General features: G+C 41.1%; 1 protein-coding gene across 2 annotated transcripts in view; it reads right to left on the bottom strand.

Annotated features, from left to right (window-relative positions):
- Positions 1–15,887, bottom strand: part of Arl3 (ADP ribosylation factor like GTPase 3) — a 61,673-nt gene that overhangs the window by 42,461 nt on the left and 3,325 nt on the right. The window lies entirely within an intron of this gene.

Here is a 15,887-nt window from a genome sequence, read left to right as displayed (position 1 = left end):
ACTCAGGCTCTGTTTGTTTCAATTTGTGTTCATGACTTCATCTTTACAGGGTTGGTGTGTAATAAAGAGAATCCCTGTTTTCCAGATGAAAAATCAGACATAACCATTAGGGAATTATAAAAGGCACTCATGATCATGATTTAATCAGTGTTTAAACATTATTCTTTTTTATTATTTATTTTGCTTTTTGAGATAGGGTTTTTCTGGATGTCCTGGAATTCACTTTTTAGACCAGACTGGCCTCGAACTCAAGAGATCTGCTGTCCTCTGCCTCCTGAGTGCTGGGATTAAAGGTGTGCATCACATACTATCTCAATTATGAGTGCTGGGATTAAAGGTGTGCATCACATACTATCTCAATTATGAGTGCTGGGATTAAAGGTGTGCATCACATACTATCTCAATTATGAGTGCTGGGATTAAAGGTGTGCATCACATACTATCTCAATTATGAGTGCTGGGATTAAAGGTGTGCATCACATACTATCTCAATTATGAGTGCTGGGATTAAAGGTGTGCATCACATACTATCTCAATTATGAGTGCTGGGATTAAAGGTGTGCATCACATACTATCTCAATTATGAGTGCTGGGATTAAAGGTGTGCATCACACACTATCTCAATTATGTGCACCCATGGGTATCTGTGCATGAGGATGTGGACACAAATGCAGGTACATGAGAGGCCAGGAGTCAGATCCACAGTTTCCAGGTCATTTTTGTGGTTGCTGGGAACCAAACTTGGGTCCTCTCCGAGAGCAGTCAGGGCTCTTAAATGTTGAACCATCTCTCCATCAAACCCTTTTTATGGGGGGGGGTGTTAGTGGGCACTGAACCCAGGGCCTTGCCCATGACACTGACATTCACTCAGTCCCTAGCCCTACTTTCTTATTAATAGAAAATTTCATGTGCTATTCATTTGTTCTGTCCTGTAGCTGACAGTCCTAGCCCAATAAGGCATGGTTCAAAAAGAATCAGGGACCAGATGTGTTGGTGCTCACCTTTAATAAACCCAGGACCCAGGAGGCAGAGGCAGACAGATTTCTGTGAGTTCAAGGCCAGCCCGGTCTACAGAGAGAGTATCAGGACAGCCAGAGCAACGTAGTGAGACCCCGTCTCAACAAAAAAACAAACAATTTTAAGGGCTTATAATCTAAGATCCTAGACAGAATCTTCAAGCCGAGTCTTAGAATAGAATTACAGCTGGGTGATGGTGGTGTACATGTGGGATTCACCTCTGTATGCTGGGTGCTGTGGGAACTCCTTCAGCTAATAGCCTTTAAGATACCCAGTTCCCAGTGCATGCTGAGGACTGCAGATCGCTACCCTTTCTGTGAGTTTATCCCCAAATAAATAAACCTTTGTCATACTCCATTCCAGGTTACTGTGGAATAACAAACGGGCCCTGCTCAGACTACCCCCCCAACCTGCACGTGGAACACAGGCTTGAATTGTCAGTTTGGATCCCTGAATGCCTGGCCCTAGCTCTGGCCGTTAACCTCGCGGCTCAGGACTGCCTGCAAGCTCTGGGTTTTTTAAACTTCTGCGTAACTCAAACCTTCTCCGTACGTAGGTGTGCTGCTCTTAAGTATTTAAATGCGTTTGTTAGTAATTCTAAGTCTCGGGTAATTCAGGTAGTGATCTAGGACTTGCCTTACTGCCACAACTGTGACACCTGCTGGCCAATCAAGATTATTACATCTACAACAATTTTCTGAAAATTATAACGGAGGTAAATTAATTTGATAAATAAATAAATAAATTTGAAAATTGTAAACCAACCCCAAGATAATGGAAGACAGTATCACCATCCAGGAATTTAACAACCTTTTTGTTTCTACTATGGATGGAATTCTGCAAGAGCTATATGATCTACCTGGTATAAATATTTTTGTGGTCATGGCAGCTATTAGCTTTGTTCTTCATATTATATCCTTAAAGAAATGTTTTGATAACAGAGTTAAGACTGAGAAACTTGCCGGGCGGTGGTGGTGCATGCCTTTAATCCCAGCACTCGGGAGGCAGAGGCAGGTGGATTTCTGTGAATTTGAGGCCAGCCTGGTCTTCAAGAGCTAGTTCCAGGACAGGCTCCAAAGCTACAGAGGAACTCTGTCTCAAAAAACCAATAAACAAACAAATAAATAAAAAAGAAAAAAAAAGAATGAGAAATTTATTGGAATGATACAGTCTCTAGCTGAAAGGATTCATACTATTGTAAACGATAACCTTAATTTGACAGGCAAAATTCAATCCATGCCAATGGGTTATGAAAACTTACAAAAGGGTACTGGGAGATTATCTGAAAGGATTCATACTGTTGAAATTCACAATCAAAACCTGTTAAAAAGTTATGATAAATTTAGCAGATAGGATATTCTTCCTAGAAGGCAATCTACACGCCATCCAAATATCTGAGGATGAGAAGATATCATTAATGGAAAAATTTAAAACCTTGGAATCACATGTGCAGAATGAGAACCAGAAACTTTTTTAAAAAGGTTTTTTTAATTTATGCACACAATATTCTGTCTGCATGCCAGAAAAGGGCACCAAATCTCATTACAGATCAAATTCTCGGCGAGGGACATTATGATGAGCAACAGTCAAGCTATTTACAGTGAACACATCTTGTCCCTGTGCCATACAGCAGCCTTGAACTGAATCATATACTAAGGTCATACAAGGCCCAAGAGAACCCTTTAGTGACTCTTTACAAAGATTAACTAAAGTTGTACAACCAGGGGTAACAGATCCAAAAGCTAGACAAGTACTTATTGAATCTCTGGCTTTTGAGAATGCCAATTTAAATGCAAAAAGACAGCTGGGCCTTTAAAGATCAGGTCAGCACCAATGGATGCATGGACCCTGCACACAGGCAATGTCGAGTTATTTGACAATAACACTGAGGCTTGGGTAGGAGAAGCAATTTCCAAAGGTATGAAGAGACATCAAAATGCCAAATGTTTTAATTGTGGTAGAATAGGACATCTGAGAAGGGATTGTAGACAAGGTATTCCTAGAAGAAACGTTTCCTCTGGGAATGAGAAAAATAGAAGGCTCAACCTTCTGGGTTATGCAGAAGATGTGGCAAAGGCTGACATTGGACCAGTGAATGTAGATCAACAAGAGACAAACAAGGCAAATTGTTACCATTGAGAAACTCCTTGGGAGACTCTCACAGGCTCCCAGGTCAAATGTGGTCCAGTCATTCCCAGTCACTGTGGAGGACATGCTTCTTTGGGAAAATTAGAAAATTCAGTGACTGTTGTAAAAAACCACACTGCTCTGGATGATAGTAGAATAAACATGGAGGATGAATAAAAAATTCCAATAAAAATAGGAAATATATATTTTGGCAGACTTCTATAAATGATAAAGACCAAAGCTGAGAGTGCAAATAACTTTGTAATTGAAGGATTACTGGACATGGGTGCAAATGTGACTGTTATTACTAAAGAATCTTGGCATCGGGGCTGGAGAGATGGCTCAGAGGTTACAACCATCTGTAATGAGATTTGGTGCCCTCTTCTGGCCTGCGGGCACACATGGAGGCTGAACACTGTGTATATAATAAATAAATAAATTTAAAAAAAAAAGAATCTTGGCATCAGAATTGGCCTCTTCAGGAGGCAGATGTTCAATTCCTAGGAATTGGAACTCTATCTCAAGCAAAACAAAGCATGAGATGGGATGAATGCATAGGACCCGAGAGGAAGGCAGAGGCCATATATGGGTAATATAGCAGTGAATCTATGGGGTTGTGATCTGTTGCAGTAATGGAAAACCCAGATTAACATTCCTGCAGTCTCATAAGTGGAACATGAACCATTTCATGTTTCTGGGAAGGATATTATAAGGTACTACAAAAAAAAAAAAGCCATTCAGGCTGTACAAAAACACAAAACAACTAGCAAACCTTCTGAGGTACCAATAGCCCTACCTTTAAAATGGTTAACTAAGAAACCTATATGGGTTAATCAATGGCCTTTAACAATAGAAAAACTGCAGGCTTTAGAACAGCCAGTACAAAAGCAACTAGATGCTCAGCGTATTGAAGAATCGACTAGCCCTTGGGATTATCCTCTATTTGTTGTTAAAAAGAAATCTGGGGGCTAGAGAGATGGCTCAGTGGTTAAGAGCACTGACTGCCCTTCCAGAGGTCCTGAGTTCAATTCCCAACAACCACATGGTGGCTCATAGCCATCTATAATGAGACCTGGTGCCCCCTTCTGGCATGCAGGCACACATGGAAGGAATGCCGTATACATAAATAAATCTTTAAAAAAAAAAAAGAAATCTGGAAAATGGAGAACGGTGAAAATTTAAGAGCTGTTATAAGGTGATTCAACAAATGCACCCTCTATGATCCGGAATTCCTTTGTCTTCCATATTGCCTCAAGGAAGGCCTCTTATAGTTACTGATTTAAAGACTGTTTCTTCACTATACCTTTATAAGAAAAAGACAGAGAATAATTTGCCTTCATGGTGCCTACTTATTATAATTCGCAGCCTACTAAAATATATCAAAAGAGGATCATCCCACAGAGAATAGCTCCACCCTGTGCCAATATTTTGTAAGTCAGCCATTGGAAATAATATGTAAGCAATTTCCCGAATTTATACCATTACACAAATGACATTTTGCTATCTGATTAAAATGTAGATACTTGGGCTGGAGAGATGGCTCAGTGGTTAAGAGCATTGCCTGCTCTTCCAAAGGTCCTGAGTTCAATTCCCAGCAACCACATGGTGGCTCACAACCATCTGTAATGAGGTCTGGTGCCCTCTTCTGTCCTGCAGACATACACAGAGACAGAAAAACTGTATACATAATAAATATTAAAAAAGGGGGGGGACTGTCACTGCTGTCCCTCCTTCCAGGCCTCACCCTGTTTAAAAAAAAATGTAGATACTTTAGAAAGAATGTTTGAAGAAGTAAAGGAAGTTTTATCTAATTGGGCACTACAAATTGCTCCTGAAAAAATACAAAGAGGAGATTCTATCAATTATCTAGGTTATAAAATAAGTTTACAGAAAATTAGAACACAAAAAGCACAAATTAGGAGACACTGAATTGCAGACTCTTAATGATTTCCAAAGTTGCTAGGAGACATTTCCAATTTATGGCCCATTTCTGGGATGACACCTCATCAAATAATTCACTTAAACAAAACCTTAGATGGTGACAAAGACTCAGTGAGTCCCAGAGAATTAACAGCTGAAGCTGAGAAAGAATTGACTTTGATTGAAGAGAAATTACAGGAGGCACATGTGGTCATATTACCCTCCAAATATTCCCCTACAGGAATTTTAATGAAGAGGAAAGATATTATCTTAGAATAGATCTTTTTACCATATAAACCAAGTTAAAAAAAATCTTATGTGGAAAAGGTCTCTTAATTTATTATGAAAGGAAAACTGAGACTTCATCAATTAGCAGAAATAGACCCAGCAGAAATTATAGTATCTTTTACTAATGACAAAATTAAAAAATTATGGGAAGACAATGAACCATGGCAAAGAGCTTGTACTAATCTTTGGGAGAGATTAATAACAACTACCCCAAAAGCGATAGAATTAATCTTATAAAGAGAGCTAATTAGATCCTTCCCCGCATTGTACGTGACACACCAATAACTGGAGCCCATATAGTCTATACTTGTAGGGTTAAGCCAGCCCCTTAGGGGGCGGTTTTGCCTCGGGTGAATGTTTACATATAAATCGGGCGCTCAGGAGCTGCACACCCCTTTTCCTGCTTCCTGTCCTCCGCGGAAACCTCAGTTCTGTAAGTTTATTTCTTCATTAAAGCTGTATATATTTCTTTACAATCTGCCTGCATTTAATTACGCCGCTACATATACTGATGCAAATAAATCAGGAAAGGCAGGTTACAAATCAGGAGATTTAAGTAAAGAAGAACAAAACCCTTATGAGTCTGTCCAAAAGTCAAAATTAGATGCTATTCTCATGGTACTAAGGGATTTTTAAAGAATCTCTCAATATAGTTACAGATCCAAAATATGCGGAAAGGGTTGTTTTGCATACTGAAACTGTTGAATTTAAACTAGATATTAGAGAATTGACTTCATTTTTTATTCAAGTTTAAGATATAATCAGGAATAGGCTTTGTCCCATATACATAACACACATCCGTTCACATATAGATCTGCCAGGGCCTCTAGCACAGGTAATGCAGAAATTGATTGATTATTGATTAGAAATGTGCTGAAAACCTCTGAATTTCATAAAAACATCATGTCAATAGCAAAGGTTTAAAAAAGGACTTTTCTATTACATGGCAAAAAGCTAAGCTGATTACAAAATGTCTTACTTGTTCTTTATACAACCAAACACCACTACCTGCAGGAAATAACCCAAAGGGTACTCAAATAATGAAATCTCGCAGATGGATGTGTTCCACTTCGTAGAATTTGGAAAACTGAAATATGTATACCACATCATTGATACCTATTCAGGTTTTTTTTTTTTTTTTTTTTTTTTTTTGGTTTTTCGAGACAGGGTTTCTCTGTAGCTTTGGAGCCTGTCCTGGAACTAGCTCTTGTAGACCAGGTTGGTCTCGAACTCACAGAGATCCGCCTGCCTCTGCCTCCCGAGTGCTGGGATTAAAGGCGTGCGCCACCACCGCCCGGCCCTATTCAGATTTTTAAAAAACATTTATTACAGAGCTAGTTCCAAGACAGGCTCCAAAGCCACAGAGAAACCCTGTCTTGAAAAACCAAAAAAAAAAAAAAAAGAAAAAATTTATTTATTATGTATACAATATTCTGTCTCTGTGTATGCCTGCAGGCCAGAAGAGGGCACCTGACCCCATTACAGATGGTTGTGAGCCACCATGTGGTTGCTGGGAATTAAACTCAGGACCTTTGGAAGAGCAGGCAATGCTCTTAACCTCTGAGCCATCTCGCCAGCCTCCCCATTCAGGTTTTTAATGGGCAACTGTTTTGAGTTCAGAAAAGGCTGATTCAGTAATCACACATTTACTAGTATGGTCATCATGGGTATACTTGCACAAATAAAGACAGACAATGGTGCAGCATATGTCTCTGAGAAAATGAAACAGTTTTTAATTATAATACAAAGCATATTACAGGTATACCATATACAGTTCAGGCATTTATAGAAAGATCAAATCAAACTATAAAGGATATGTTAAACAAACAGAAAGGAATAAAAAAATCCCCAGAAATAGATTGCACACTGCTTTATTAACCTTGTAATTTTTCTTAATGCTAACGAAAATGGAACAATGGCAGCAGAGAGACTGGATAACAGAAAAAAAACTTCTGAATTAAATTGGCCTGTGTATTTCAAGAATGTGTTGACCTCAGAATGGAAACCAGGAGGTGTGTTACATTGGGGGAAGGGGTTTTACTCCTGTTTCTGGAGAAGAAAAGCTATGGATACCATCAAAATTAAGATTTGATTTGGAAAGGAGAAACCTCTTGGTAAAGAGAAATGATGGGGGGTCTGGAGAGATGGCTCAGTGGTTAAGAGCTTTGCCGGTTCTTCCAAAGGTCCTGAGTTCAATTCCCAGTAACCACATGTGCTCACAACCATCTGTAATGAGATTTGGTGCCTTCTTCTGGCCTGCAGGGATACATGCAAGCAGAACACTGAATTCATAATAAATAAATAAATAAATAAATAAATAAATCTTTTAAAAAAAGAGAGAAATGACGACTCATTCACAGAGATGACAATCCTACAGGTTGTAAAGAAACCTCACAAGGGTTGGGGCAGAATTCTGTTCTTGTCTTTACAGGAAAATACCCATCTTCGAAAAGTCAAGAGACCTTGGATATCTAGATACATAAAGAAGAAATGACAGCTATCCAGAAAGAACCACCAAGCAAAGAGAAATCTGACTTATGATACCAATATCCTCTGAAGGGTAAGATATTAATACCTAAACATACATATAATAGTCTTCATTTATTAAAAAATCAAAGCTGATTTTGGAGTTGGACAGTGGCTATCCTTCTCTAAATCTAAGTATATTGTTAAAAGAAAAATTCAGAGTTTCTGTCTCATATCAGGAGCCACCTGGTATGGGACAGAAGGAAGATTAAAATCTAGTGACAACTATTATCAAAACTCTGCTTTCAAAAATTTCACTTCTCAGCCGGGTGATGGTGGCGCACGCCTTTAATCCCAGCACTCGGGAGGCAGAGGCAGGCGGATCTCTGTGAGTTCGAGACCAGCCTGGTCTACAGAGCTAGTTCCAGGACAGGCTCCAAAGCCACAGAGAAACCCTGTCTCGAAAAACCAAAAAAAAAAAAAGATATTTCGTATATTGATGCATTTTTAGGATATATTTTATCATGTTGCACTATCCATTTCTACCTCTGATCAAGATATTTATATACATTTATACATATATATATATACATGTATACATATATACATTTATGAGGTCATTGTCCTCATTTGCTGCATATTTGCTTAAAGATGACTTAATTTTTTAATATAAAGTCTTAAACTATATAGGTAGTAAGAATTACAGGTCAACAGCCATCCATGTTTGTCATACTTATATTTAGACTAATCAGGTTTTAAAGATACATAGAGATTGTATTCCACATAGATCAGTAATCTTCAAACACTTCAAAGAACTGTAGAAGATGGCATTTAAATAATTTAGAATTCTGTTGCCATGAGACACAATTGCTCCTGGCAGCACAAATCTATTCCCTAGAGAATGTTGGGCACTGAAGACACTCCACTTGGAGCTTGTTTTCTTCTTGGCAAAACTGGCCTTTGGGCAAAGAACTGCCCCTGCCTCTACCATTGACAAAATGCAGTGTCCAGACTGGACAAGCAGGATACAAGCAAAAAGACTGGCAAACCTTGCCAAGACAGGATAAGACAGTTTTTCAAATTTTCCTGCCTCTAAAAACAGTCTCTCAGTTACTCTAGGCCTCAGCCAAAGTTGGTTGCCCCAGGGTTGCAAATGAGACTTGGGGTGATTTGCCCAGGTAGCCGGTTGTCTCTGCCATTTCTTGCACCTTTTAGAAGTTGTTTGATTCTACTTCCTGTTTACTTAGGTAATATTATTTCTCTTTTCATGTCTTTGATGGGGTTGAAGAGTAGATAATTGTAGTTACTTTCCTCTCATGACTTAGCCAAGCCATTTTAAATATAATTCTTAGATTCTTTAGGATAGGATAACTATTGAAACATTTAGCATTGGTTTCTTGTTTGATGTTCTTCATGCTGGTTGTAATTCTAATTTTTATGTATGTTTTTTCCCTTCTTTTCCCTGGGCAATACTTGATATTTGTTATTATTGTATATAGTTTTATACTAGGCTTAGAACTCTCTTATTTAGACAAACAGGGGAGGTATTCCCAGCACATGCTGAGGACTGCATGCAGACCACTACCCTTTCTGTGAGTTTATCCCCACATAAATAAACCTTTGTTATACTCCATTCAGGGCTATTGTGAAACTCTATTGACTACCAATATGCATCCCTTTAATTCCAGCACTTGGGAGGCAGAGACAGGCAGAAGGATCTCTGTGAGTTTGAGGACAGCGTGGTCTATAGAGTGAGTTCCAGAAAGGTTCCAAAGCTACAGAGAAACCCTGTCTCAAAAAATAAAATTAAATAAAAAAATTAGAATTACATAAAATGATTGTGTTTGCTTGTTACATTGCACCAGGCAAGGATTCAAGCCAGTTTGTGGATGGAGATCAAATCACATTTCTGTGAACCAATTCTCAGCAGTTAGGTATTTGGACAATGACATGGAGTATGCAGGCGGATTAGCACCCTCCCTGGCTGCTTCCTTTGTGGCCTCTGTGTTGTCCTGCTAAGGACCACATTAACTTCTCTATGCCTCGGTTTTTTTCAGCCTTAAAATGGAAAATTCAGTCTAAGACAGACAAATGTTATGCCAAAAGGTTTAGGGCAGAAACTGGACAAATCTGAAAGTAACAAATGACAAGCAGTATTTTTGTTGTTATTTAAGGAAGGACATATTTTTGCTTCTATTTTCATCTCATTTTGCCCTGGCCACTTCGATTCCATTCCTTCTTCAGGCCATCTTTATGAGAAGACTCCTGGGTTATTATTGGCTAAAATATTTGGCCTTCAATAAACTTTTAAAAGAACCTGAACAGGAGAGCCTCAGAGTATAGACTAGCTGTTTCAGAAAAAACAGACACAATAGAGAGGCTGGGACACTGTACGAGGCATTCATAACTAACATCTAAACAAAGTTGTGTCTCGATTTTTATAAGCTATACTGAAATCATTCCTTCCTTTAAAATACACTCAAAAATGGAAATTTATCAAATTAACACATTAAATGCCACAAGTAAAACTTTCATGCATTACCCCCAGTGTAGAAACTGTCAAGGAAGAATCTGTCATCTTTTTATAGAAAATATATTATTTATAAAGTTTAAAATTAGCATTTCCAGTTTTTCATCAAGAGCCTCCTCGCTATGAAACACCAAATAGCCGGGCGGTGGTGGCGCACGCCTTTAATCCCAGCACTCAGGAGGCAGAGGCAGGTGGATCTCTATGAGTTCGAGGCCAGCCTGGTCCACACAGCGAGTTCCAGGACTGGCTCCATAGCTACTGAGAAACCCTGTCTCGAAAAACTAAAACCAAAACAACAAAGAAAGAAATCTCTGACTAGGGCGAGAGAGGTGGGTCAGAGCTGAGAGAATATCCTGCTTCTGCACGGATTTGGGTGGCTTCAGACTGCGTGTAACTCCCAGAGGAATACACTCATCCACATAATTAAAAAATCAAAAATTAGATCCTAAACAAGGAGTCACCAGATACATATGCTGTTGTCTGGAGTTTTTCTTGCCTACTCATAATGTCTGAAACTGACAATTAAGGCAAGAACATGGATCTCTGTTGCAGCATCCCACTGAAGCGAAAGAACTTTCCCCTCATGCGAGGGCTAGACCAGGGCTCCTTCGCACATGTCAGGCAGGCATGCTACCGCCAGCTTCATCCCTCGTCCGTCCTTTACTTATTTTGTTTTGTTTTGAGAGGGGGTTCACTATGTAGCCCTGGCTGGCCTGGAACTCAGTATGTATCAGTGGCCTCTACAGGGAACCTGCCTCTGCTTCCTGTCAGGTACCCTGGAACTGGAATTAAAGACAGTTGTGAGCTGCTATGTGTGTGCTGGGAATTGAACCCCGGGTACTCTGGAAGAGCAGTCAGTGCTCCTAACCACTTAGTCATCTCTCCAGCCCCATATACTTTTAATTTCTAATGAACAATCTTCCTTATTAGGCAGTAACATCAGCTGCTTCTCCCATAAGTGAAATGACACACAGAGAGAAAGTTCAGCTAAAATCTCTTCCCTCCAGTAAAGCGATAGATGGCATCTCAAGCTCGGCCCTGGGAACACGAGTGCCAGTTCAACAATGCACTGAATTAGCCCAAGCACCCAGGACGGGGGTCACAGGATTACCAGGGCTCGCTAAACAGGGAAGAGGATATTTATAGTAGCAGGGTTCTGGCCGAAAGGTACAGAGTAAGCGGATTTAAGAGGCTAAATGAAGAGAGCAGAGCGACTCCGCCCTGCGCTTGCGAGTCTCCATGCGATGCTTTAAGTGGCAAATGAAACGACGCAGTCATTAAAAGTTAATTTATGACGGGGATAGGTTTTACAGTATAAAGACAATGAAATTCATGTTTTACAGTGTAATTTCGACCCAAACAGTCATTCATTCAACTGTCGTTAACACCTATAATGTTCTCCAAGCAGAAGAATGAGCAGAAGAGACGTGATCACTATGTAGGGTTTAACTCCCAAGACACTGGATACAGGGAGCGAGAAACAAAAACTCCAGTCAACGGTATGCATGTGCTGCCAGCTCGGGCGCGCACAAGTTATCTGTGCTCTGTGGGGCGGGGGCAGAAGCACTCTGACTCAGCCACAAAACATTTAAACAAACTCTTCCACAACCAGATCACAAAGAGATGTGCTCTGGACTGCAGAACTTACTTATTTTTTTTGACAGATCTCTCATGTGGCCCGTGGTGTCTGGTCTCTGCCTCCCAGTGCTGGCGTTACAGGTCTGCACCACCACACCTTGCTCGGACCACAGAAATCTACGCCCCCACCTGTGCACACTCAGCTCATGGCAGAGGCATGGTGCCTGACTCCAAAAGACACAAACTGGTCACTCAAAAAACCCGAGTCGGGAGGGGGCTAGAGGAATGTGTGGAAATATGGAAACCACGTGCGGCCATGAGGAGTAGCTGATGTTTGAGTACCGGAGCCACTACGCGGCTGAGCACAGGCCCTGCCTGACTAGCTTAAACAGGACGATTTCAGTCCCACCTCACCTCTTAAGGATCCGAGTGATGGGAACATCTGGAAATCTGTCTTCTTTTTTGCAACTATTTTCTAAAATTATATTTGCTTACTTCTTTCGTGTATGTGTAAGGGTATGTGGTTAGGACAACGTGCCTGTGAAGTCAGCAGGAAGCTAGTAGAATCTGCACACTCCTTCCACTAATGCGTCCTGGGGATCCCATACGGGTCATAAGGCTGGGTGGCAAGCCCCTTCGCCCACTGAGCCAGCCCATCAACACTCAAACTTTGCTGTCTTTCTTATCACCCTCCCATTAAATAGATACTAAGATTGTTCCTGAGGAACACAAGAGGGAAGTCCTTAGACAAGTGAGGCCCTCCCAACGGAGGCCTGAAGAATAGGACTGTACTGAGCTGCCCTATGTGAGGAACCCTCACCACGATTTCATGGAGAAAATGACAAAAATCTGTTGAGAAACATGAAGAGGTTAAATAAGGTGATGCTGTGAGGTAGGGCACAAAGAAGCTACCCAAAACAATGGTTTAAATGTTTTTTTAAAAATGTATAGAGCTGGGGATGAACACTGCCAGTACTGTATTTTCTTTTCTTTCCTTTTGAGATGGTGTGTGGGAGGGGGTGGGGGCGTCTGTGCAGGTGTGTGTCTGTGTGTCCGTGTGTGTGTATGTGTGTGTGTGTGTGTGTGTGGTGTGTGTGTGTGAGAGAGAGAGAGAGAGAGAGAGAGAGGGAAAGAGAGAGAGAGAAGACATGTGCATATACTAGAGATAAGCTAGGTGTGGTGGTGCTCATCTTGAATAATACCAGCACTTGGGGGGCAGAGGCAGGAGGATCTTTGTGAGTTTGAGGCCAGCCTGGTCTACAGAGTGAGTTCTAGGACAGTCAAGGCTACAGAGAAACCCTGTCTCAAAGAGAGCAATAACAATAACTCACTCTGTAGATGAGGCTGGTCTCAAACTCACAGAGATCCACCTGCTTCTGCCTCCTGAATGCTGGGTTAAGGAAGGAAAACCATTTATTTTATGTGTATGTTTTAAGCCTGAGTATACAGATGGGCACAACATTTGCATAAAGCTGCAGAGGTCAAAAGAGGGTGTCAGATCCCCTGGAACTGGAGTTAGAGGTGGCTGTGTGCGATTGTTATGTGGCTGTGTACAGTTGTTGTGTGGCTGTGAGTGTTGTGTAGCTGTGTGTGCTGTGTGTTCTATTGTGTGGCTGCGTGTTCTGTTGTATGACTGTGTGTTCTGTTGTGTGGCTGTGTGTTCTGTTGTATGACTGTGTGTTCTGTTGTGTGGCTGCGTGTTCTGTTGTATGACTGTGTGTTCTGTTGTGTGGCTGTGTGTTCTGTTGTATGACTGTGTGTTCTGTTGTGTGGCTGCGTGTTCTGTTGTATGACTGTGTGTTCTGTTGTGTGGCTGCATGTTCTGTTGTATGACTGTGTTCTGTTGTGTGGCTGCGTGTTCTGTTGTGTGGCTGTGTGTGTTGTGTAGCTGTGTGTGCTGTGTGTTCTATTGTGTGGCTGCATGTTCTGTTGTGTGGCTGTGTGCTGCTGCTGGGTGGTTGGGTGCTGGGAACTGAACCTGGGTCCTCTGAGAGAATGGTAAGCTCGCTTTAACTACTGAGCTATCTCTCCAGCTCATTTTCTTTATTATTATTATTACTACTATTATTCAGTTTTCAAGATAGGATTTCTCTGTGTAACTCTGGGTACTGGAACTTGCTTTGTAGACCAGGCAGGCCTTGAACTCAGAGATCCACCTGCCTCTGCCTCCTGGGCCACTCCTGCCCAGCTATTATCTTTGAATTTTATGTGTAGGAATGTTTTGCCCGTGTGTGCAGGTGCACTACTTAACTGCGGAACCATCTTTGCAGTTCCTTTTTTAAAACTTCATTTTTTCACTTACTATTTTCTGATCCTACAAAAATATGAATATGGAAACACTCATCAAAAGTTGTATGTGTATGATAATTACATGTAAGTAGGAAGTAGCCCATAAATAACTGCTGAATTGAGTTCATGGTAAATAACAGCGATTAGGAGATTAGTATGTGCCAAATTACCATCATCTTGTGTCTTATCAAGAACGGTAGAGCACTTGCCTAGACCCCAGCGAAGGCTGGAGAGATGGCCTTGCGATTTGGGCACTAGTTGCTCTTTTTTTTTTTTTTTTTTTTTTTGGTTTTTCGAGACAGGGTTTCTCTGTAGCTTTGGAGCCTGTTGTCCTGGAACTCCCTTTGTAGACCAGGCTGGCCTCGAACTCACAGAGATCCACCTGCCTCTGCCTCCTGAGTGCTGGAATTACAGGCGTGCGCCACCACCACCTGGCCTTCCTTTTTTTTTTTTTGATTTAATTTTTACTATTATGTACACAGTATTCTGCCTGCAGGCCAGAAGAGGGCACCAGATGTCATTACAGATGGTTGTGAGCCTCCACGTGATTGCCAGGAATTGAACTCAGGACCTCTGGAAGAGCAGGCAGTGCTTGTAACCTCTGAGCCATCTCTCCAGTCCTTGTTGCGCTCTTTCCTGTAGTGACTTAGGTCCCATTCCCAGCAGACAGATAGTGACTTAGAATCATTCATAACTCCAGTTCCAGAAAATCCAGCGCCTTCTTCTGGCAGGCAAAACACTCATACATATAAAATAAAATAATTAAATAAGATGTGATCCTAAGCCAGGTAAAACAGCTGACCCTAAATGTTCAGGGTAGCCCAGAATACTTTAGTTTCAGTCACTCAAATTTAAAAAGAAAAAATAAATTAGTCACAGCTGGAATTTAAAACACACGCAGCTCATTTTTTTCTTTTCTCTCTATTTATGAGGCACAGTTTCACTATGTAGCCCTGGCTGTCTTGGAACTTGCTAGGTAGACCAGGCTGACCTTGAACTTACAGAGACCACCTGATTCCCAAGTGCTGGGATTAGAGGGATGTGCCACTAGGCCTGGCATAGCTCACTTTTCAATGGTACCCTTATCCATAGGACTCATGGGATATTATATGTGACACACTTAATCATGACAGTGACCATTTAAACCCAGGGTTCCACTGTCAGTTCTAAGAATAACTTACACTTTGGAAGAAAGAAAAAAATGGATTTGTAAATTCAAACAATCTCAACTAATTTATCATAGCTTCCCTCCCTCCTTCCCTGTGCCCCCTCTCGATGGAGGGGGTCTTACAATGTAGCCTCGGCTAGCTTGAAACTCATTATGTAGACCAGGTTGGCCTCTAGTTTGGATAACCACCTGCTTCTGACTCTGGAGTGCTGGGATTAAAGTTGTGCACCAACACAGCCCACAGTCTTAGCTGCTTATTGTTTACTTTTAAAAATCTCTTTGGGCTGGAGAGATGGCTGAGCAGTTAAGAGCACGGGTTACTCCTGCAGAGGACCTGGCTTAGTCCTAGCACCCACGCGGTCATTCACAACCATCTGTAACTCCAGTGCTAGGGGAGACAATGCTCTCTTCTTACCTCTGAGGTTAGCAAGGATACGTGGTGCACATACACACATGCAAAATACACATCAAATAAAATAAATAAATCCAATAAAATATTTAAAT

The sequence above is a fragment of the Microtus oregoni genome, unplaced genomic scaffold (genome assembly GCF_018167655.1).
Source record: "Microtus oregoni isolate MIOR12 unplaced genomic scaffold, Mior012 000012F_ref0000307, whole genome shotgun sequence".
Taxonomy (NCBI): Eukaryota; Metazoa; Chordata; class Mammalia; order Rodentia; family Cricetidae; genus Microtus; species Microtus oregoni.
The sequence above is the reverse complement of the archived record's forward strand: the minus strand, read 5'-3'. Positions and strand labels throughout refer to the sequence as shown.